This window comes from Lepisma saccharinum, chromosome 3 (assembly GCF_977018435.1).
Source record: "Lepisma saccharinum chromosome 3, izLepSacc3.1, whole genome shotgun sequence".
NCBI lineage: Eukaryota > Metazoa > Arthropoda > Insecta > Zygentoma > Lepismatidae > Lepisma > Lepisma saccharinum.
This window is the reverse complement of record NC_139231.1, coordinates 64,829,342-64,853,243: the sequence shown is the minus strand read 5'-3', so window position 1 is coordinate 64,853,243 and position 23,902 is coordinate 64,829,342. Positions and strand designations below refer to the sequence as shown.

At 40.7% G+C, this 23,902-nt stretch overlaps 1 protein-coding gene and 1 pseudogene across 1 annotated transcript in view; one reads left to right on the top strand and one right to left on the bottom strand.

The window, feature by feature from the left end:
* Positions 1-23,902, bottom strand: part of LOC145985092 (neurotrimin-like) — a 548,487-nt gene that overhangs the window by 116,189 nt on the left and 408,396 nt on the right. The gene's annotated exons all lie outside the window — the stretch shown is intronic.
* On the top strand, positions 8,586-9,289 carry LOC145984864 (transitional endoplasmic reticulum ATPase pseudogene; annotated as a pseudogene).

Genomic DNA, 23,902 nt, shown 5'->3' with positions numbered 1-23,902 from the left:
TTTCTCTCAGGATCAATTAAAATACAGTCCAGGAATCTTTTTTCAATGAAAAATACACAACTTGGACCGAATTTAAATAATTCGTGAAAAAAGGTTCCGGTCCTGCAGCGGAACCCAATAGAACCCGGGAATGTATGGGTTCCTGGACTTTTAGCAACCCTGGTTTTAGTCCTTGTTAAGTAATGAGTGAATGAATTAGTTTTAAAAATTGAGCGAGGAAGTTTTTAAAAGACATATTTTATTTTCATATTAGGGCCACAGTCCTCAATTTTGTTTTAGTTAGGGTGCTAGTCCCCGTATTGCGTGACGGGTAAAAATAGCCTATGCGCTGATGTGCCCATACTATAATCTGTGGCCGCTATCTCTGGTGCAAGCGAACGGAAACAAGTCTCTGCGAAAGTAGTGACGCAAGACGGCTCCACCAATGAACACGCGAGAGGGAACGGGTTTGCGTGGAGGGGGAAAGCGACTGCAGCCTTCGCAGCAGCGTGTACTGCTTCGCTCTGCCCTCTCGATTCCCCCCTTCTCTGCCACTATGAGCGGCCTTGCTCCAGGGATATCGGGGACAGAGTATATAAAAATCTGTCTAATCATTATTTACACCGTCGTTTCACAGTCAACTTTATACAAGTGCAGAAAAGAAATAACTGAAGATCAAGGGGCTATCATTAATTGTGAGTTCTGAATCAAGCTCCGGCGAGCAAGTGCTCCAACTCAAGGCTACAGTTTAGCCCGAAAAGCTTAGACAAAATTTAACTGAAATTTGAATCCACTGCAAACTAGTCGGATGCGTTCTGCCTCATTTTCCAATGTGTCCAACTTCCGCATCGCATAATCCCCCCCGCACTTGATTCCCCCATCCGCAGCCCATACGCGCTAATGCTTATTTCGCAATTAGTCCCTTTCGGGTCCCTTGAGCCCTAATAGGGTTGATCTAGGCGGAAGGGATTTGTCCTTCCTCGCAGGTGAACCGTTCCCCCGCGGCCCCTCTTTTTCGCTCCCTGCCCCCGGAGGAATTTTCATTAAACTAACACGATTTTATGAAAGGGATTACAAGGTGCTCCGTGAACCGAATATGGCAACACTGTTAAGGAGTTTTTATGTGGAAACGTTGAGCCCCTCTTGCAGCCCGAAGCACCTCGCTTGCTTACACGAAAACGGTTGCTGCGAATAAGGTCAACACAAGGGCGGGTCTATTGCTTGGATTTTGGAATCAGATTGACTTTTCCTGGTGGAATTCCCTACCATAAAGCGAACCTCACATATCATACGAAAGGCCAGGTTCGACTTTATAACAGGAAGAATTAGGTAAAGCTGAACGTGAGCATTGCAACACGGAATGAATGCACATGGTGGGAAGGGGGTGGAGGTAGACTCACACAGATTTACAATGCCGACCATTTGTGGAGATGATGTGATCAGCACCACGCTCCGGTCATTCATTAGAGGCTGGGTGAACATCAGATCCGCTTCATACAAAGACATTGCTGGAAAAATCTGAAATCAGCCGTTCCAGGATGCGAACTCGGGTCTCCTACATGGCACTCAGACGTTACATCGAGTGGACCATCGCGGCTTTAAGAAAAACTTAGTACTCAATATATTTAGATTCAAATCCTGAATTTTTAGACCTAGAAGGTAAGTAAACATAGTACGTATCAGTGACGTGCACTGAGGAGTAGCTAGTCTAGCAGAGATAGATCAATCAATCTCACATTTCGAATTATATTCAAATCACAATATTTATTGTCTTGTTAAAGCCACAGTTCATATGCAACACTTTCTTTTCCACGCGCTTCTCGTCCATCGGTGTGATCGGCGGGCACAGCTGACTGGATACCCTAGCTCGCTCTTCTTCCGTCTGACCAGTTTCCAGGTAGAAACTGCCGGCCCAAGGAAAAGGAAGATTTCTACCTCTACCTCCCTTGCCCCCTCGCCCCCGCTGCAATGGTTGAAAGCACGTGCTTTCAGGTCCACCAGTCTATCTCCTATAGGACAGATAGGGGATTGGTTTCTCATAGATGTTTTGTAAATCCTCTAAAGAATTCAGGGCAAAATTTTCTGCAGTACTTATGTTCTCTATTTACACAACCTTTTACACGTTGTACAATATGTATGTATAATATGGGATGTAGTTTTATTATTTATGAAATGGGAACGTGTTATGTGCAGACAATAATGTTATGCTTTCTTTTTTTTTTTTTTTTCAAGTATGGAATATATAATGATTAAATTACAAATATGTGCTCGGGCTCTCTCTCACTCTCCTTTTAGTAGTGTTTTATTTAAATATACTACTCTTGGCCTCTAACAGTCATAAATACGGATGTATTTATCTGGGCATTTTGTTGTTGGTTTGGTTTATTTTACTTCGCTTTTCTGCCACATTTGGTTATCGCGAAAATGAGGATGAGTGATGATATGATGAAATTGATGAAGGGACCTCATATGAACAATCCATGCCAGGATTCGAACCCGTGATGAGTGTGCATGCTTGTCCTATGTGTTGGACTCTGCAGTGAATAATGAAATAATTTGGAATGAAAAATGTATCTCAGAACTCAAAAAGCTAAATGAATATTATTGAAGAAACTACAAAAAAGTGTGTTTTGTTTCTGTGCATAAAGTGTACTTAAAACACCAAATCAACCAACCGTGGGAGGGAGTGGTTATCACAGCGCGCTACGACACCAGGAGTTCCGAGTTCGAACCCCTACCTGGGCGTGGGTGTTCTTTGTGTTTGTCCCTTCATTAATTTTATCGTATCATCTTAGCAATTAACAAAATACGTATAAGAAAAAGCGACGCTAATTAACAAAAATTAAATCATTGATTGATTGCTTGATTTGGTTTATTTTACTTCGCTTTTCCGCCACTTTTGGCTAATCGCGAAGATGAGACGATAAAATTGATGAAGGGACACACACAAAGAAAACCCATTGCCAAGCCGAGATTCGAACCCAAATCGTTTTTTATTTTCCAATGTGGGCGGCGTTTACGTGTACTTTTTTTTAGTACTCGTTCATCATTTTGCAATCTTTTCCTGTTATTGACATTTTTTTAGGAATACTAGACCCTAAAGGGAGGAGGGGTGTGACCCACACCAACCCCACCCCCCCCTTGAGCACGTCACTGACTGCTACCCCAAGTGTGGACGTCACCGCACGTCACTGGTACGTATTAATTCAAACAATCAGAGATTGCGGAAGGTTCGCATTTAAGGGCACTTGCTGGTCTACGGACCCCGCTTCCACTTCAGAAAAATGCTTCGTAAAGATCCGAAATGTGGTAAAAATATAAAATAAAACATAACTAATCACCTAACCTGAGGGAGGGCCTCAGGATAATGTTAGAGCAGTGGATTCAAATCTAGATCTATTCATCAAAGTATTGTTCACATTAGGTAATTGTTGGCACCCACCATGTCTTTGGATCCAATAAGGCGGCCAATACATTTCTTGTTAAAGAAAATTGCCGAATAGGAGTTGGCAACACTTGTCTTCAAGGTAGCAGCATCATGGCTGCATGACGTCGTTGTGTTCGTGCATATTCATCCCTTGTCATCTGTGCAACAGGGAATGTTTTTATGTATCCAGGCATACGTTTGTGTTATTAAACGTGTATTCTTCATAAGGTGAGTGTCCTTTCAAACTCACACCTACCCAACCTACGAAAGTTTGTAGATAGAAACTGAAACGGGGCTACGCTCCCCGACAGTAATATTGCACGTTTTCACATTAACAATAAACAAAAATATTAAAACATAACAAAATGAACCTTTTTTCATCCTTCTGTTTGCTTGAGGAATATCCCCTGTTCACCAAAATTAAGCAGAGGAGGTTTTTTTTCAGGTCTGAAATTTCAAAATTACTCTACGTACCTACTCAATAAAATTATATGATCATAGCCTTAAGTATTCATATTACAATTATACTAGCCAACTATACTCGTTCTCAAATGTAAATCGCAAAGCAACGATTCAGCCATTGGTTCAATTGTGTTCCAGTGCACGCACCGTATATTCTTCTCAAATTCCCTCATTTCATTTTCTTTGAACGCGCCAGCACAGAACGGGCATAAGCTGAATTACGCTTCGTAATATCGCTGCAGGGCCAGCACTGATACACGCACAGCGTTCACTGAGCAAACCATATTTGCATCTCTACCAGAGCTCTTACTATGAATATGATTGGCAGAGAGAAATAAATTCAAGGCTAGACGCCAGTTGGGATGGTGGTTATTATAAGAATGCTGGAAGGGGTGACTTTCATTAATTCCTATATTAATCCTACATTTCTCTTTACCGCGTATGCCACAGTTGATAGTGTTCTCCACTGATCGGCGCCCAAGAAGGTTGTCCACTTCTCCTGAGACCTTCCAACGGGTTATCTGTCGGTAATTGTCAATTTCGTATGTGTTTTGTATGAGGTAAAGGCTTAGCATTTCATTCACGGGTCCCGGGTTCGAAACCCTGCCTGGGCATTAACGTTCATTGTGAGGGTCCTTTCATCAATTTCATCATATTATGACTCATCCTCGCCTTCGAGTTTAGCCAAAAGTGGTAGAAAAGCGAAATAATAATAACCAGTGACGCAACAGCCCTTGAGAGCCAAGGTCTACTTACCGACTGCCGGCCTCACTCCCACATGCCTCAGCAGAGGTGGGCGATCATCCAACCAGTTACAGGATGAAGTGTGGTCAGTACGACGAGCCCCCCGTCGTGTTGTAAGTTTTCACGTCCGGGTTACGCTACTCATTCGTAGCTTCCCAATTTCCTCAGAAGGGTGGGTGGCCACCGGTCCCATACACTGGCCAAAAAGATATTACGCTTTCCTCCAGGAGAATTGAACCAGCGCGCACCTGACGTCTTAGACCGCACGGCAGCGGTGTGGGACAAAGCGAAGTAAAATAAACTAAGATCAAACAATTATCATTTGAGGAATATTTTTGCATGTAATTGCATAAACAGCGTTTAAAGTTCATATAGAGGGTGAGTTAAAAGTCCCCGACCACCCCTTATAAAATGAAAGGGCGTGTAGATTGCAGCAATTGGTCATGGTAGTAATATGTTAGGCCTAGGGGGCAAACGTTTTGGTGCATGTCATGACAACGTCTGCCATCTTGGTGACCGCCATCTTGGATCCAACTTCATTTCTTTAAATGGGAAGAGGGGCATGTGGGGTATGGTTTTGGGCTAGAATTTCACCAGGAATTCAGTGGTGAAGTCAGATTTAGGTGGTCAGGGACTTTTGGCTCACCCTGTATTTACGAATTAAGCAGATCTGTGTTATTTTTTGGTTAAGGTTAATCAATTATGAAACCTACATATCCACATGAGCAGCTCTTGTTACGAGGATATACCACCCAAAATTTGTATCTATTATCTTATTAAGTTAAGCAAATGGTTTAAAAGATGATCTACGAAATATGTATGGCTAATGTACCAAACATAACATTTCGAACTTTCTTTCTGAAGCCAAGGTTTAGTGGTGTTGTTTTACACCATTACCTAGCATTACGTGCCGCGAGTTTATGTGCAACCGTCAATGCTAGAATTCTCTTGGAGGACTGAAGCGAACCCCCTTAGAAGGGCTCTCAAAGCTGTTGAGATTCAATGTTCGAGATGCACCTTAAGAATCCACCCCCATCTTCCTAATCCCACAAAATCTTCCACGAAAGAATGATGCAAGTTAACTCGAAATAAAAATAGCAATAAATTTACCTCAAAATTCCCCACCGTCTTCTAACAGCGGCAGTTCAGAAACTATTTCGTTCCCGCTCGGATGAGCGTGCAGGGTTGGAAGAGCCACCATTCCCCCTTGCAGGGGGTGTGGGTGGAAACTTCCCCGAATGCAAATAACACGCACTCGGACGTGAGAAACTGCTATCCAAGAGGGGAGAAGATAATTCAGACATTCTCCTGGTTGGGTCCTGATTGGAACTAATTTCCCTCTCACCCCACCCCCTTTCGGGAAACGGGGAAGGAGGGTCTGTTATAACACGACGGGATCCCTCCCATTACCCAGCAACAGCGGTGCCCATTTCTATTCAGATCAGGACCTTCCACGGTAGCCGATTTAGCACTCGTTGTTGCCATCGAAAGAGCGCACGTGTGCGGCAGTTTCTTTAAGAGCTAGTTCGCGAAATCTGCGGAGAATTAATTACTGAAGGCATCCGCGGAACGTGTAATGTTTGCTAGACTGTCGATTGCTTCTTAGAAAAAAAGGGGGAGAGAACCCGTAACGTTAGGAATTCCTTACAGGGGAAGGAGCGAGTTGGAGAAAGTCCTGGTCCTCAAGGCATCCTGGTGCTCAATACTCGGGTAATTAGCTGTCCACCGAAATCTTGTTCCTCGGATCAACCACGCTCTGGTACACGAGGAGGGCTGAACCCATCTGAAGTGGATCCCCACGTGGAGGCATTCTTCTGCCGAGAGAACAATGGGTACCAGAGAACGGATGGAAGGAGAAAATGGCTAAAGACTACCATATATTAATCCGGGGACTGGCTTCCTCGCGGGACATATGCGCCATCAAATCGTCTTTGCATAATAAGTTCATTTGCGTGATGTCTTTTGTGGGGAACCCTCATCAAATACTTCCCTCTACAGAAGCTCGAAGACAAAAACTCTTCGAAAACGCCAGTCATGGTCCGGTGGATTTAGACTTTAACCAGAGCCAAAATAACAAAACGAAACCTTCTTAGATATGTTCATCAAGAATCACTAAATGTATCCTGAAACATATTCAATATTTCCAACTTCAGGAACATCCACTAATTTGAACAATATCAGTCAGATATTTTATGAACCGGTTCAGTTTTTCCAACCTTGTATTATACTGCGCTGGAACGTGTGGCGCAAAGTAGCTCGAAGCGACACAGATTTGGTGTAACACAGGCTTGAGTAGTTGCGGAGGCCAGCGAGCTTGTCGTGCGGTGCGAGTTTTGCCCCTGGACACCTCAAGGTCAGCAAAGAGTGGATGGAGGAACTGACTGCGTTGAGAGGGGAAAATACTGTGGGAGAAGGTTTCCTACTTTCTCGGAACCACATGTTTTGTCTCTCATGATTACTACGTCACACCACTCACGAATCAGATGGGGAGACGTCTCCCACGTGATGAACGCAACCCACTCAGCCTTCTTCCTCGTTTACTCCCTCCATTCCATCCCTCTTAAAAAGCTATGGTACTGCTTTATGTTCTGCACTACAAATGTGTATATGATTGATTAAGTTAGTGTTTTTGGTCCACTTTATGCACAATAAGGCTAATCGGGACTGGGACTACAGTTTAAAGTGGGATCCTAACCACTATGTACCTCCACCGGCTATCGAACCCGGGACTCCTTGATTACAAGTCGACGACGACATACGTAGTATATGAGAGCACTCTTTCACAAATATGGCGGTTGACCAGGCCTGGTTTAACACAACACCCATTTTGTTGCCGAATTAGCGTTGTTCTCCGCCATATTTGGTGTCTTGCTACACCACTGTCTCTCCAACATTAAGTATAAAGGTCGATTAGGTGTTATGCTACACCAATTGGGGTTGCTACTAGATATATGGTAACTAGGTTTCACATTTTTTAAGTATCCTTGTTCTTAATCCTTCTTATATTAAGTCCATGGATATTTGAGGAATATATTGCAAAAGATTTTAGTATTTTTTTACAGTTTCGGCACAAAATGTGTGTCACTGCAACAGATTATCAACAATGATGGTGATTGGAAGCACACAGGATATACAGAGCATTCCCTGACATTCGCTACGAGACTCGGCGGCAAGCTGCCCGGTATCAGCGCTTGTCTTTCCCGATGAACGGGTCCACGACAGTCCCACGCTACAGTCTGTTTTTTTTCGCTCTCTTTCCCTTTCTGTTGACGTTGCAGACTGACGCCAGTATAATCTTCCCTTGGAAGTTCTGTTGTGTCGTATCCGTGTGTTGAAGATTGTGACTTAATATGGCACCACAAAAGTTTACATTACAACAAAGGATTTATCTTGTCGAGTGTTACTTCGGAAAGAGGAATTGTGGAGAAGTGCGACGACGTTTTGCAACGAAATATCTTGGTGTTCCCGTTCCACATAGAACCACCATATTAAACCTCGTAAAAAAGTTTGGTGTAACAAGGTCAGTTTCGAATAAAAGTTGAAAGAAAAATGGGGAAATCTAAAAAAATAAACTATACAAAGACAATCCGCACACCATCCGTGAGTTAAAAGAGAGTATTGTACGAGAAATCGGGAGAATTACAGTAGACGAATTTGTGTAAATGCCAATTTCCTTCGGAGATACCAGGAATGTGTTGCAGCAGAGGGACATCATTTTCAACACCTTCTGTAGTCAAAGTAAGTACACAATATTAAAATTGTAATTATAATAGCCGATTCTACCGACTGTCGCGGACCCGGGCCGCTTGCCGCCGAGTCTCGTAGCGAATGTCAGCGAATGCTCTGTAGAAAACGTGCGAATATTAATGTTAAATTTTAATGAGTGTGTCAGTGCTTAGGGTCTTGGATCTCATCACGAAATACGGGTACAACACTCATATTAAGAATATTCTACTAATATCGTAGCGAAGAGTTCCGTGAAACCGTGTCGGCTAGTTGTGATACATTTTCCATTTTACAATGGCTGAAGGAAGGAACCCTGATGATTTGGCTACAGCCATTCTGAGAAGGAAGGATCGTTCTAATAGGCTTGTTGTGGATGAGGCTGTCAACGATGATAATTCTGCATTGTTGCATTGTCACAGATAAAAATGGACGAATTACAACTTTTCCGGGGTGATACAGTACTCCTGAAGGGCAAGAGCAGGAAGGAAACTGTGTGCACCGTCCATTCAGATGACACTTGCTCTGATGAGGAGATACGAATGAATAGAGTTGTGCGAAACCATCTCAGGGTGCGCCTTAGTGATATTGTGGCTGTGAAATACGGAAAGAGAATACATGTGCTGCCCATTGATGATACCGTTGAAGGTCTAACAGGAAATCTGTTTGAAGTTTATCTAAAACCATACTTTTTGGAAGCCTATAGACCAATACACAAGGATGACACATTTGTAGTGACAGGTGACATGAGAGCTATTGAATGAATTTAAAGTTGTGGAGACTGATCCCTCTCCGTACTGCATTGTTGCTCCAGATACTGTTATTCATTATGATGGAGAGCCCATTAAGAGAGAGGAAGAGGAAGAGGCTCTCCATGCTGTTGGCTATGACGACATCGGAGGATGCAGGGAGCAGTTGGCGAGAATACGAGAGAGTAAGGTCTGCGGATTGTGAGAGAGAAGCAAAGTGGAGAACGATTATTGGACGATGGTGTGTGATTGACTCGATGTCTGACAGGGAGGTCAGACAAGTGCATTTGAGAGGACAAGTATAGGAATAATCTTCATCTATTTGTAAGGCAAGTAATATCCTTTTCTAAACCAATCCATATCGGTTCAGTCATGGAGAGTATAAAACCCATATCTAACCTAAGTTAATTTCTATCGCCATTCCTTTAAATGTAACCTCTTGCATTTATCACATTTAGGCCAAGCGAGTGATAACCATCTGAAAGATGAATGAGTAATAGCTACATCACCCAATACAATCTAGAGGTTCTTGGTTCGATCCCAAACGCAGCATTGGAGTTGCGTTACGTGGTAACTTTAAAACTAAAATTGTGGAAGAATTTACGGAACTGGGGGACACTTTTCAATTAGAAGAACAAATCAGATTACGCTTCCGTCAGGAAAATGAACCTGTTTCAAAATATGTGAGTGAAAAACAGTTATTGTTATTAAAATTACATCCTGCCATGGACATTAGTGAGCAAATAAAGCAAATAAGCGGGGTTTATAACTTAACTTTATGAAAGAAGTTTATAACAGGGAATATGATTCAGTGCATGAAGTGTTACGAGACCTGAGAAATGTTGAACAATTCAAATATCTTGTGCAGAAACGAAAAATTCTAGAAACTGAATGTGAGACAATGAAAGCTCTGTCATGTTCTGAATCGAGTTGAGCATACATGCCGACTCAGCAAGCTATCCCGTTGCAGCGCACGGTCAATGGATGTTGACATAAGTTTTTCTCAGGTTAATCGGGAGATCGAGGAAAGATTAAAGGCACTGCAACAAGATCTCGCTCAATTACAGTCGAACCAAGGTCTCCAGGCTCATGAGTCAGATTTAGAATTGCAATTTCAGAATCTGAGGCTAAAGTAACTAAACTTGGAGAACATCGGAAGAAACATTCATTCACTGAGTCATCATTCTCATATACAGTTAGAGAAAATGAACATAGAGATAGAAACAATAGGAGAACCTATTAACATAATAGTAATCATAGAGCTCAGAATAGAAATACTTGGCATAACAACCACAATAATAATCTAATACTAATGTTTCTGAATATTTCCTGATTGGAAAACGATGGTTGAATGACCGGAATTTGGAGTTCGTTGTCCATAATAATTAAAAGGTACTACGTATCGTTACGATATACAGGGATAATTAATTAAAACAATATCCAGGTTTAAACTAATATTGTTCTTATCAAGACCAAAAGCAACAAAACACCTGAAAACTAATCTCTTCTTAAGGATGATAATAGTTGAGGCTATAACACTACAGGACAACAGAAAATCCGTGTGGTGGCAGGCGCCAGAACTTATTCTGAAAGACTGCAGATTCCAAGGAAGAAGGAAGGCTGACTGAATACTGTGTATTTATTTTATTGTTATTTTATATCGCTTTTCTGGCAATTTTTTGTGGTTTCAGGTGCGATTTTTTTTAAAAAAATGTCCCTGCATAAAAGCAGGTCTCGGTCTCACCCAGCCCAAATTTTTATTTCAATTGAAAATTTAAGAAATTCAGATTTAATAGGTAATTTTAATACAAGATTAACCGAAAAATATTTGTGGAACGATCCTGCATACTTTCATTATTGGTTTCTATTTATTTCTGAATAATTAAAACATTTTCAGCAACAATAAAAATATATTCACCATGGCCTGATATCTATACACGTGTAGAGGTTTGTGTATGTCTACGATTTGCACTAAAATATACCAAGAAATAAAGAATTGAACAATAGACACTGAAATACGTTACATTCATTGTGAACATTATTTACAATCAATCAAGTAATCATTTTGTTGTGACGGAAGAAAATTAAAATATTTAGTATTTATACATAGAGTAATTAGTTGCAATTGAATTACGTTGAGCCCATATTGTAATATCTGATCAATGGGTACCTGGGTGCAAACCTTTGAGGAGGCTGTAAAAGCTTTATGGCCGGAGCGTGGTGCTGATCACATCATATCCACCATGAAGGAAACCGAAAATATGTAGAGTCATACCTTCATACCCCCTACATGCCTCCATGCCACGGTGTAAATGCACAGGGGATAAGCTTACCTCTACCATTTTGTCTTTTATGACAAATATATGCATACATACGACGGAAGATGGTAAATGATTTATGCACTAATTTAACTTCGGTCTTCATGAAATTATTAGAAAATTGCATTTAGGGTTGAAGTAGGGCTGTTCGTTTACTGAAGGTGTTACTACTTATATAAGAAATTCGATTGACTCATTGCGTGGTACGCATATGTGTTTTTACCACTAGGTTAACCTTTAGAGTGTTGTTGGAAATGAGAAACTTATTCAAGGCTTACAAAAAATGTGTCCAGGACTGAGCAAAAAACTAGAACACAAAGCTAGCTCAATAACAATTTCATGAACCTCACAGCTTCAGCAGTGGACTTACGGATATTTGAATGCACGAGGTTCAATGCAGATCTCCCTAGCATAGCGTGTTGCGTGATCGATTTTTCTCTCTCCGTCCAGAAGGTCCTGGCTCGAATCCAGAGCCACGTATTTGGGCTTCTGCTGTGTGCATGTGTATACAGGATCCACACACTGACTCTGTTCCGTATCTAAGCGCTCTCTAACCAATAATAAAACAGAAGGTGCGAATAGTGAAAGAAAGGGTAGAACGATTACTCCCAATTCAATTCTATTGTCGGATCTCAATCTAATTGGCCTAAGGTAAAACTTAAGATGTTTTATGGATCGCATCTTGAGCTATGCTTTCAGAGAACTATTGCACACTGGCGCTATTACATGTACAGTCATGCAAAAAAATACTACCACAATACAGCTTTAATACCAATAGTCTTATGGGGGAAGTATTTCTTTACACGACTGTACACCTGTAAGAAATGCCATAGCATCAGAAATCTAACAAGGGTGAGTCAACGAAAACCTTAAAAGCATAACAAATAGCAAAGCACAGGCTGTATACAACTCAAATGTATGAGGTATAAACATTAAGAAACATACTCGGCATTTTGCTACGTTGAAAGATGGCGACTCCATCACACAATTGCACCAGTGAAAATAAATGGTTTCTTGCGCTCTGGAAGCCAAAATGTCAAGGAAATTCTTCCACAAAATGAAAATTCCATATCCCTGCATGCCTACCACATCAGCTAGCATGCTTAGGAATGGACGAAAAATTTCGAAAATGGAATCACCTTGCGGACAGTTGGGTGGAAGAACTGAGATGACTAGGCACCTAACAACCAGCACTTGAAAACAGTGTAAACCAGCGGTTCCCAAAGTGTGCGCCGCGGCGCCCTGGCTAGCTTACATGGACGTCTCGAAATGTTCCATTATTTTCACTAAAATGAATGTGCTTATTTAGTACTTTTTACATGTAAAATGTTTCTGAATTTCAAATATATGTTTATTTTTTAAGCAACCTAATCACACTAACTGAGCGTTGTAAGTATTCGATAGGTTTGCATACTGACTTGGGCACAGCGGAAAAATCTTGAAACACTAAGGACGCCGTGAAACGAAAAAGTTTGGGAACCTCTGCTGTATACTAAGAAATAGGCTGCTAAAAACGTATAAACTGGTGCAATTTACATGCAAAAATCTGCAAGAAAATTAGCACAAAATAAATTAGGGCTTTCAATTGACTGACTCTCGTATTTACATTCTATAGCGCGGCAGTTTAAGGGAAACATGCATGTTGAGTGAAAACCCCAAGACTCTTTCACCAGGGCACGAGGCATCACAGCCGTGGTCAAGTGGGCGACTCAAGACTCGGAAAGAAACATCCTCTCCAGATGTTGTACTTACATCGACTTCCCTCCTTACAAATAGCAACGTGGATGTACTTGAACCCATTGGTAGCGATCACGGACCTACAATCTTTACTGTTGACGCACCTGAACCAAATCGTCACAAACCCTTTCTCATAACAAGGTACTCCTACGATCAAGCAGACTGGGAAAAATATCGTAATGCAATCGAAAACGCTGTACAAAACGCAGATACGCCAACAAACGATAGTGATCTGGGTGATGTAGTCCAATTACTCACTTTTGCCTTAACTGAAGCTGCGAAAAGTACCATCCCACTTCAAACCATCAATCTATATAAACCAAAATTACCGCCGAACTATCTGAAACTGATTTCAGCCTCCAGGCGTGCCTTCCGAGATTATGTTGTAACAAGAAATCCTGAAGCGTTACGGCATCATAGACAACTCCTGCGCACGGTACAAAAATATATCATTGCATATAAAAGAAGGAATTGGATAAAAACGTGCAATACATTGGCCGAAACATCCCATCCATACAAATACTGGCAGCAATTTAACAAACTCACAGGGAAAAGGTCAAGAACTACATATCCCATTATAGTCGATGGGAAATCCGTAGACGACGGCCAAGAGAAAGCCAACGCCTTTGCACACCACTTCCAAGATATCTTCACACCACAAACTGAACCACTACAGAAAACAACCCTATCACGTACAGTAAAACGTGTCTCAAACCAACATAACCGAGCTCTCAAACCTAACAATAACCATATTATGGATGAAAACGAACCTCTGACTTCCCCTATAACACCAGAAGATATCGCATGCGCCATATCTCGCAAAAGGAACACTGCCCCAGGACTTGACTCGGTAACTTACCGACTCGTCAAAGAGGCTCCAAGAACTTTTCTTCTAATCCTAGCCACCATATATACCTATATACTACGAACAGGCTACTTCCCGACAGAATGAAAAGTATCTAAAATGCTGTTCTTCGCCAAACCCGGGAAACCTGCTCACGAAGTATCCTCTTACAGATCAATACAGCTGACATCGACACTCAGCAAAATCTTTAAAGAAGTACTTGTACGTATATTGCACCAACACATTTCATCCAAGAATCTCCTTCCTGCACATCAAGCAGGCTTCCGGCCACCCATCAGTCTCAACGACCAACTACTGAGATTGATGACAACTATAACAAATCACTATAACAAGTCCTTGCCATCGTGTCTTCTTTTATTCGGTATGTTAAAGGTGTTTGACAAAGTATGGCATTCGGGATTAATATATAAACTCCACAAATTCCAACTTTCTCAATGCTACATTCGCCTTATCCATTCTTTCTTGGCAGGCCGCATGGTATACATCTCTCTAAACTCGGCAACATCCTATCCAATCTTCTTGCACACAGGAATCCCGCGGAGATCTGTTTTGTCGCCGTTGTTGTATTTAATGTATGTAAGAGATATGCCGACCATGGATAACAACACACACGTATTCCAATTTGCAGATGACACTGCTTTTCCAACTCTTGGAAAAACAGTTCAATCCATTAATAACACACTCCAAAAGGCCGTAGACTCCTTTATTTGCTGGTGCAATAAATAAAAATTATCAATAAACTCTGCAAAAACTCAGGCAGTAGTTTTCCTACGTCCACATTGTCGCTCCAAAGTACACCGAAACCCCAAACTCTTGGAGATTAAAATAGAGGGGAGACGCATCTTACCTTCAAATCACGTAACATACCTTGGCTTTACTATAGATGAAAAACTGACCTGGCGTCTACACTTAGACAGGATAAAGAAGAAAGTTAAGAACCGCCTAAACCTATTATGGAAACTTGTGGGTACATCTTGGGGATTACACCCGACAACAGTTCTAGCCACCTACAAAAGGTTCTTGCGTCCAGCCATCACTCACGGGCATATCGCTTGGATGGACTCTTCTGCCTCCTTCTTCGACCAACTGGAATTTTTTGAACGGCACGCATTTAGATTGGCTTTCCGGATTAAATTACCTTATCCCACAGTATTACTGTACGACAGAATTTCTTTCCCTACCATACTGCATCACATCGAGAGCCTTCGCCAACGGTACATAAACAAAGCCATGATATCCGATAACCCGGTATTCTGGAATACCATTCATCTTGATATCCGACATGATGCAGCACGCCCTTACAACACCTGCTCACCGTGTATTCATATTATCTAGATAATCTAGACCCACAGAAACACGAGTACGATATATATCATCCACCGCAGTTATCATGCCATATTTACCCCACCACTGCAACATAAGCAGTGCCAACAATACTTCGACTTCAAATATCGGAATTCATTTTTACTTTCTTCTCAACCATGCCCAAAAGTATGTTAACACATACGAATCACTAATCTTAAGGACCATGCAATATAAAAGAGCACTTAGACCCTCCAAATTGATGAAAGACACATCACTTACAATGAAATCACTTACCGAAGTGAGGGCATAACCCTCTCAATGGGATAACACTCGCAAAAGAAAAAAATTATATATATGGATGCAAGCTGCCCAGAGTCATCCAAAGAAACTCCAACAGGTACAAAATAGGGCTCTCCGGGTAATTGATCATACCCTAATGCTACGAGTACTCTACAAATACACGAAGATCTAGAACAACCTATGATTATAAATATTCTGAGGCAAGCAAGAGAAACATTATGGACTAAGCTGGGCACGCATCCCAACCCATTAGTTAGAACGTAGGGCAAACTCCTCCTCGAATTCAGAGGGTACACCTTCCACGTCCTCCCTAAAGAGAAACTGGCTACTCAGAACCAATGGTCCCATTGATCATCTTGCAGTGTCTTGTATTGTATGCTTATGTTGTATTGTATATCTTGTATTTATGTTTGTATTGATAATTCGGGAACAATGTCGATAAAGTCTTCCGCGACAGTTGCAGAAGACACTTGTAAAAAGAGGATGTAAAGAAAATATTTATGTAATACTAAACAATTTTATCTGTGATACCAGTAAATGAATAAACCAAGATGCTGGCTTAGACAAAAGCCGACAACGAGGTAAAAAAATGTAGTAGTATTTAATCAATCATAATACTTCCTGTATTACTTTTTATTATTATTAAAGTTGTGTTATAGTGTATTCTCTTTTGTAAAATTCCTCACAGCTGTTCACAATCGGCACCCGTTACCATAACTATAATTTTAAAATTTTCTTAAATAATGCAGATTCATCCTGAGAAACCCTGTAAATACCGTAAAAAGCATCTCAATTAAATATTAAAAATTGAAAAAGCGTTAATTAGAATAATTAAGGTGTCAAAATATGGGGTTGTTAATTAAAAACGGAATCATTTGAAATCACGGCAGCAGCTCTCAATTACTCACACGCGACGACCACAATTCATCAACGAGAAAACCATGAAATTGGCAAAACTGATTAAGCCTTTTTATGGTATCGTTCCATCATCTGTGTGACAATGTTGACAAATGAATGGCATGTTGGGTTTCAGCACGTTGCCAGCTCTGCGCGCGGTGAATGTCCGATCGGAATCAACGTATTGCTGTACTGGAATCATCCGTATTACCTGTATCGCTTGATTGAGCGTTCACATAAACCATGTGCTCTTATTGGTTGTTTATTTAAAAACAGAGGTGGGTAGGCGCTCAACTACCGGAGTACTCGAGTACCGGAGTACCCAGTTTCGTAGTGAGCAGTGACTGATTATCAGGGAAAGCAAGCTACACATCTACCTTAATTTCAAACATGTACGAGGGAGAGTCAATGAAAATCTTAATATATTTCTTTTTTTTATGTATGTAGTAGATTTCTGCATTTAAATTGCACAAGTTAGCTGCATTTTAGAATAAACCCATTGCTGATCCACATATATGTTCAAGTCTGAGTTAGTGCCTGTATACCTCAAGAAGAAAAATATTTGGTATCAACGTGCAGTCACTTATGAGCCACCGCGAAGGTCTTTCCACCCATCTGCGTGCGGACTGAGGCCATTGTCGAACTTCCTCCTCTATTTGTAAACTTGCTGGCGTGGTAAGCATCATTTGCCGTAGAATGTCTATAAGTTTTTGGTTTCCAAGGGTGAAGCTCACTTGATCAGTGTTGCAGCCTTGAGGTCGTTTTGTAAATAACAGTCGATACCTTATGTAAATTTGAGCTGTTTACAGTCGGTCCTGAAATTTATGTCAGACTTTTAAGGTTTTAATTTGACTCTCCCTCGTAGATTGGTCATTATTATCAGGTGTACCAAGTCCTGCAAGCGAAAACTGTGATAGAAGAGTCATCCAGGTCAATGGCCAAATATAAATCGTGAAAGACGAGTCATACTGTTCAATAGCCAAATATAAACCGTGATAGAGGAGTCATCTTGTTAAAAAAGGGAAAATCCCGGAAGAAGTCCTTCTCCACCAACAAACTTTCGAAGGTATGCGTTTCTGTCCCGTTGTTGACTCAAAATATACCAGGACTTCAGTTACGCGAATGTTTACTGGATTTCCCTGTTTCTCTCTGTTCTATCCCCTTTCTTTATGATTTTCATTTTACTATATGATGAAATGCTTTTGAAATCATAGCAGAACGAGAACCAATGAATATCATAGTAAACAGTCAAATATAAACAGTGCTAGAGGAGTCATCCTCGTCAATAGCCAAATATAAACCGTTAGAGAGGAGTCATCCAGGTCAATAGCCAAATATAAACTGTTAGAGAGCAGTCACACTGGTCAATAGCCAATGGTTTGGATTGGACTGATTTGGTGTCCACTTGATGCACATTAAGGCTAATCGGGACTGGACCTACAGTTTTTAAAGTGGGATCCGAACCACTATGTGCCTCCACAGGGTGTCGAACCCGGGACCCCTTAATTACAAGGCGAGGACGCTACCACTGCGCCATCGGGGAGGCCTAAGGTCAATAGCCAAATATAAACTGTTAGAGTGGAGTCATCCTGGTCAATAGCCAAATATAAACTGTTAGAGAGAAGTCATCTTGGTCAATAGCCAAATATAAAATGTTAGAGAGGAGTTATTCTGGTCAAGAGCCAAATATACACTGTTAGAGAGGAGTTATCCTGGTCAATAGCCTAATATAAACTGTTAGAGAGAAGTCATTTTGGTCAATAGCCAAATATAAACTGTTAGAGAGGAGTCGTCAATAGCCAAATATAAACATGAAACTGGAGGTATTCTTCAAAATACACAAATATGAGCAGTGACAGTGGAGTGATTCTAGTAAAATCACTTGGATTCAGTCAGAATTAGAAGCTTTATAGACCCACCATAATTTTTCGAACAATTTTAAAATTTAAAAGAAATTGGTTTACGAACGACCAACGCTGCATATTTTTTTTACATGAAACATGAAAGGGAAGTTTTATTCCAAAACATAATAACAGAATTATGAAAGTAAATAATGGCTTTTAAAAAATCCCATACTTGAGATCACAAGTGTCAGGACCTCGTCAGCTAGGGTGGTAGAGAAGTTTAAAGTTTTGCGAGGTAAGCAGGTGCACAGCCTGGAAAAGCCAACGCTGAAGATCCAGCGAGCTTGTATTATAACGCAATGAATACGTAGTGGGCCTTTGACAAGATTTCCCGGCCAGGAATTATATACAGGACGGCGACGCAGAAAGAGTCCTAACAGCTTTCAAAATTCAGCAATAAGTTTGTTGACAGCGAAGCCCCCTTCTTTCATCAGTTTCCTTTCGGTTGTAAAACAGCCAGAGGTCTTCTTTTCAGGAGAAAAAAAAGTTTCCAGCGAGAAAAAAATTCTTCTCCATGTAGGATGCCCTGGAATGTTTCTCCACATAGACCTTCTTCCAGCTCTCTGGAAGCAATTCCTTTGACGGCCCAAGATCCTGTATTCATGTATTCAAAACCACAAGTCACTTCTTTTGTAGACACGAGCCAGGAATCGATCCAAGCTTTCAGGAACCAATGGATTCCTCCCTCCTCTCCCCTCCTCCCTTTCAGCTGGAACATCCATTCCTACCCCTCCACCCCCCCTCATCCCGCCTCCTTCATCCAAATCGCAACTCTCAACCACTTGCCTAGGTTTCAAGTTCAAATGCAGTGCTGCTCGGTAGGGGAAAAACTAGTTCAATAACGGTCATCCGGAGAACACTCCTAAGGGATTTTTCTTACTCTATTGGAAGATGATGTCTGCAGGGGAGGGTGTGGGGAGGGGGGGATTCGAACGAGAAGCCTTTCCAGATATAGTCACTCCAGATATTTCAGTGTATTTGCTAACCTTTTTCCGGAAAGTAGGAGTATCTCACCCACCCACTCCGAACACGCACACTTAACGAACAAATTCCTTTTGTAAAAACATTTCGATATTATCAATAACTGTGAAGGTAAACGCCGAACTTAGATATGAGCTACTCTAGCATATAACTCTACACTCTGTCCTGAGAATCTTTGGAGCAAAGGGAAAAAAGTCATCTGCGCAAATAGTGATTCCAGATGACTAGACCAATGAACGCGTGAGAGAAAATGAGTGAATGGATGGGAAATGTCGGCTGCAGCTGCTTGCAGCGGCGGACACTGCTTAGCTCCGCCCACTCGTTTTCTCCCCTTCTCTATCGTTATGCGCGGCCTTGTTCCACAGATACACGAGACAGTGTGTAGTGAGGAATCACCATAGTTTCAACGTCCCCGCCGTTTGGCTGGTAGACAGCTCTTACAAAGTGAGAGGAGAATGACCACAGTGGCTAAGCAAGCCTGTAGCTCTTCTCCTTGTTGCTCCGCAGCTGGGCTTGCTCATGGTTCACCCGCAAAGATACAGCTCATCAACTCTAGTAAGAGTGAAAACTGTAAAACATTTATACGAATGAGGTGCTCTTAAAAATAAACAATTTTGAAGAGGGATTAAAGTTTTTTTGAAAAACTGGTAGAGGGACAATATCTTTATATCTTGTTTCTCTTCCCACTAGACAAGGCATTGGAGTAATTATTTTATGCTTCGAGTGCAATTTACACTGGTACACCACGAACCAAAAGAATTGTTTAACGCACATTGCGCTGATCATTTGCGTGCGATGAGAGCTAATAAAACGTCTCCAATTACATGTAACCAATTGCTCATATTTAATTCCGTGTAAATCCATCTGAAGAATGTCCTGTCTGCTTCTGAACGTCAACCTCCTTTAGTTGTTCAGTGACATGCGAGGTTTGACAAAACTGAGTTTCTGGCAACAGGTTTGTGGCTTCCCAGCCCTACGAGCGGAGAATAACGTATGATTGATAGACATGAGTGTACATGTAACAAAAAAGGACTGTGAAGGGAGCAGTGATGAAAGATGGTGCTGACAGACTGACAACTTGGGCAACTTTTCCGTTTGGGTTTATTACCTTTAAAATGACTGTCAGCCACAGGCGTAAACTTCGCCGAGGGGAGGCAATGTCCTCCCCCCAAATAAGTGCAGGGGGGGCAGAGTATTGTTTCTCCCCCCCTCGCCAGAATATTCACTCTCAGTTAAGAATTGTTATTTTAAATGTGAAGACAGAAATAAAACATATCTGAATACATTTATAAGCTCTGAATTATCTATTCGTTATTGTACAGGGAGGTCACAAAGTGGGCGTACCGTCCTATATTTTCGACACTACGATGGTTATGGTTGAATGCTTGATATGAACACATACATGATGGTTTAAGTGTCCGGAACATCGGTATGGAGGCCGTCTTTTTTGTAGCACGGTCGAACTCTGCGCCATATTTTGGCACACTTCGCGATGCAAGTGTGAATAAGACCTTTTTCCGGGCGGTGACGTTCCCTCAATACGTTCTGAAGGGCCTCCAAGAAGACCCAGAGGTGGTTAATCAATGACACAGATATGTGTTCATATCAAGTAATCAGACTATTACCATCGTAGTGTCGAAAATGAAGAGGGGGGTACGCCCACTTTGTGACCACCCTGTATAATATCGGTTAGGAAACAAAGCGGATTATTCTTAGGAAACTTATTGTTACAGCATATTTTTGTTGCGCCCGAGTTTATAACTTACTGTTTGTATATATTTTTGAATCTACATAAGTGTTTTCACTAACATTTTTGCCTTTACCCAGCCACATCTCCCAAATTTAAGGACATATTATGGTTTCATATATACTCACTACAAAGTTTTCCAATATTGCTCCTTCTCCTATTTTCACTGATGCCTAGATACCTGTTGTAGTTTCGCGGTAACGTTAGCCTATTCACAAATATCTCGACAACAACGAAAGTGAACCACATAAAAAATAACATCAATAGTTTGGAACGAATTATATAAAAAAATGAAATTTTTCAAAATCTAAATATCGTAGCAGCCTTTCCAGAGCACAAAAATATTTTCGAAAACGTATTTGCTGACAGAGCGCAACGCGCACACATAACACAAGTTACCACGCTCATAACCTAACGATTTATTTACCCTACTTCAGTAGACAAACCCAGGTATCCACGCTGTGTTGAAGCTAATGTTCTTACACCTGGTCAACGATCCTTACCTGCAAGAAAGAAGCCAATTATTACAACTATGCTATGTTACACAACTGTCTCAAGCTAAACATATACACAACCATATTATGGCAATAATAAATAATAAAATGTATACGTATTTACTTACAGAAATCTGGAAACCATACTTTCAACAATTCTACCTTTAAAATGGAGTTTGGAGGAGGTTATTTATTAAAATATAACAGGAGGATGTGCATCTTGGTTGGGAATGAACTTCGTATTTTCTCGGCTCGGTGGCTCTACGAGCTTGTCACTACAGTTCCGGGTTCGAGTCCTTGCGTGGGCTTGGGTGTTCCTCTGTTATAATCTGTCCTGATTATCTCTGGCGTAAGCGAACGAAAATAAATCTCTGCGCAAGTAGGTACGCAAGACGGCTCCACCAATGAACACGCGAGAGGGAACGGGATTACGTGGAGGGGGATCAGCGACTGAGATTATCAGCCTTCGCAGCAGCGTGTACTGTTTCCTTCTGCCCACTCGATTCCCCCCTTCTCTGCTGCTATGCGTAGCCGCTGCTTTTAGTTAATCGAGGCGATGAAAATGAATAATGATTGGAATGAATGGGATATTCACATAGAAACAATAACGACAAGGTTGGAAATCTAAACCGAAACACTGGCAATATGGTGCTTCAACCATTCAATGTGCTCGACCACCAACTTGATTGAGGAATGTGGTGACACATTTTGTTTAAGTTTTATAACGACTTTTATTTACAAAATCATTTATATTGATTTGTTCTTATTAAAATCGAATTAATTTAATTTAAATCGACTGAATAAAAACACGCTTAAAACTGCTGGTCTGGTTTAAGGCACCATACATATAGATATGTTTTTTTTTACAGAAGGCTTTTCCTAGTAAACGGCTCTGTAAAATATTTGAACAGTTTGATTAAAGCAAATGCAAATTATATGTGGCTATACATTTTTGTGTTTGTTATACTATATATATATATGAACTTACTATTGAAATGTTTGTTGAGTGTGTTAATGAAATTATAATACATAATTTCAGTAACGTTTCTTCCAGTGAAAATAATACATCCTGGATTCTGGATGTACAGTACTATATAATTGTAACTTAAGTTATTTTTAAAAGTCTTTGTAACTAAATTTTGGCAATTTTTAATGATAGTTTACAAAATATCAGCTGCCATGTTTGCTTACACTTTAATGATAATGATATTATTTACGGTTTAACATGATTAGTACTTTTTATATTTTTATACAAAAAATGTTTGCTATTCTTGCCTATAAATCTCTCTCTCTCTCTCTCTCTCTCTCTCTCTTCTCTTCCCCTTTCGTGTTGTTAGGCGTCGGGGTCCTTCAGCCATCTGCTAAAACTCTTCCTATCTTGTGCCATTCTCTTAACTTCCATTAATGTCTTCCCTCTTTTAGTAACCAACTGTGACAGGTATTGCTCCCATTCTATCCGAGGTCTTCCTCTTCCTCTCCTTCCTTCTGGTCCCGCTTCAATTACTTGTTTCGGTTTTCTTTCTTCTCCCATTTTCATGACATGACCATACCAGCCCAATGCTCTTCTCTCTATTATCTCTTCAATTGATTCTACTTGAAGCTATTCTCTGATTTTAGTGTTGTTAATGATTCTATCTTGTCTGATTTTCCCTACCACTGTTCTGAGGTATTTCATCTCTGTTGCTGTTAATTTATTTTTATGCCTATTTCGCAGCGTTAAGCTTTCTATGCCATACAGCATTGTTAGTGTAATTATGGATTTATAAATCCTTAATTTAGAATTCTCTTGTATCTCCTTTTTCCCTACTATTGTTTTACTTATTTGGTAATATATTTTTATTTGTTTTTAGAACTCTGTTTTTTATTTCTTCTTCTACTTTTCCATCGCCTGTTATTATTGTTCCCAAATATTCATATCTATCCACTTCTTCTAGCTGTTCTCCTTGCCATTTTATTTCCAATCTCTCTTCATTTCCATGGTTTGATATAGGCATTACCTTACTCTTCTTTGGGTTCACTATCATATCTCTATCTTGTATTGAGCTGGCCCATTCCATTACTGTAGGTTGTAGTTCCTGTTTAGATGATGTTATTAATGCTATGTCAGCATACAGAAGTGATTGTATATAAACAGGTTTCAGTTTCCTATTCCCAACCTTTAGATTTTCGAATTCTTCTTGTACATTATTTATGTATTTGATTGATTGATTGATTTAGTTTATTTTACTTCGCGTTTTGTGCCTCTTGGCTAATTTGCGAAGATGGGGATG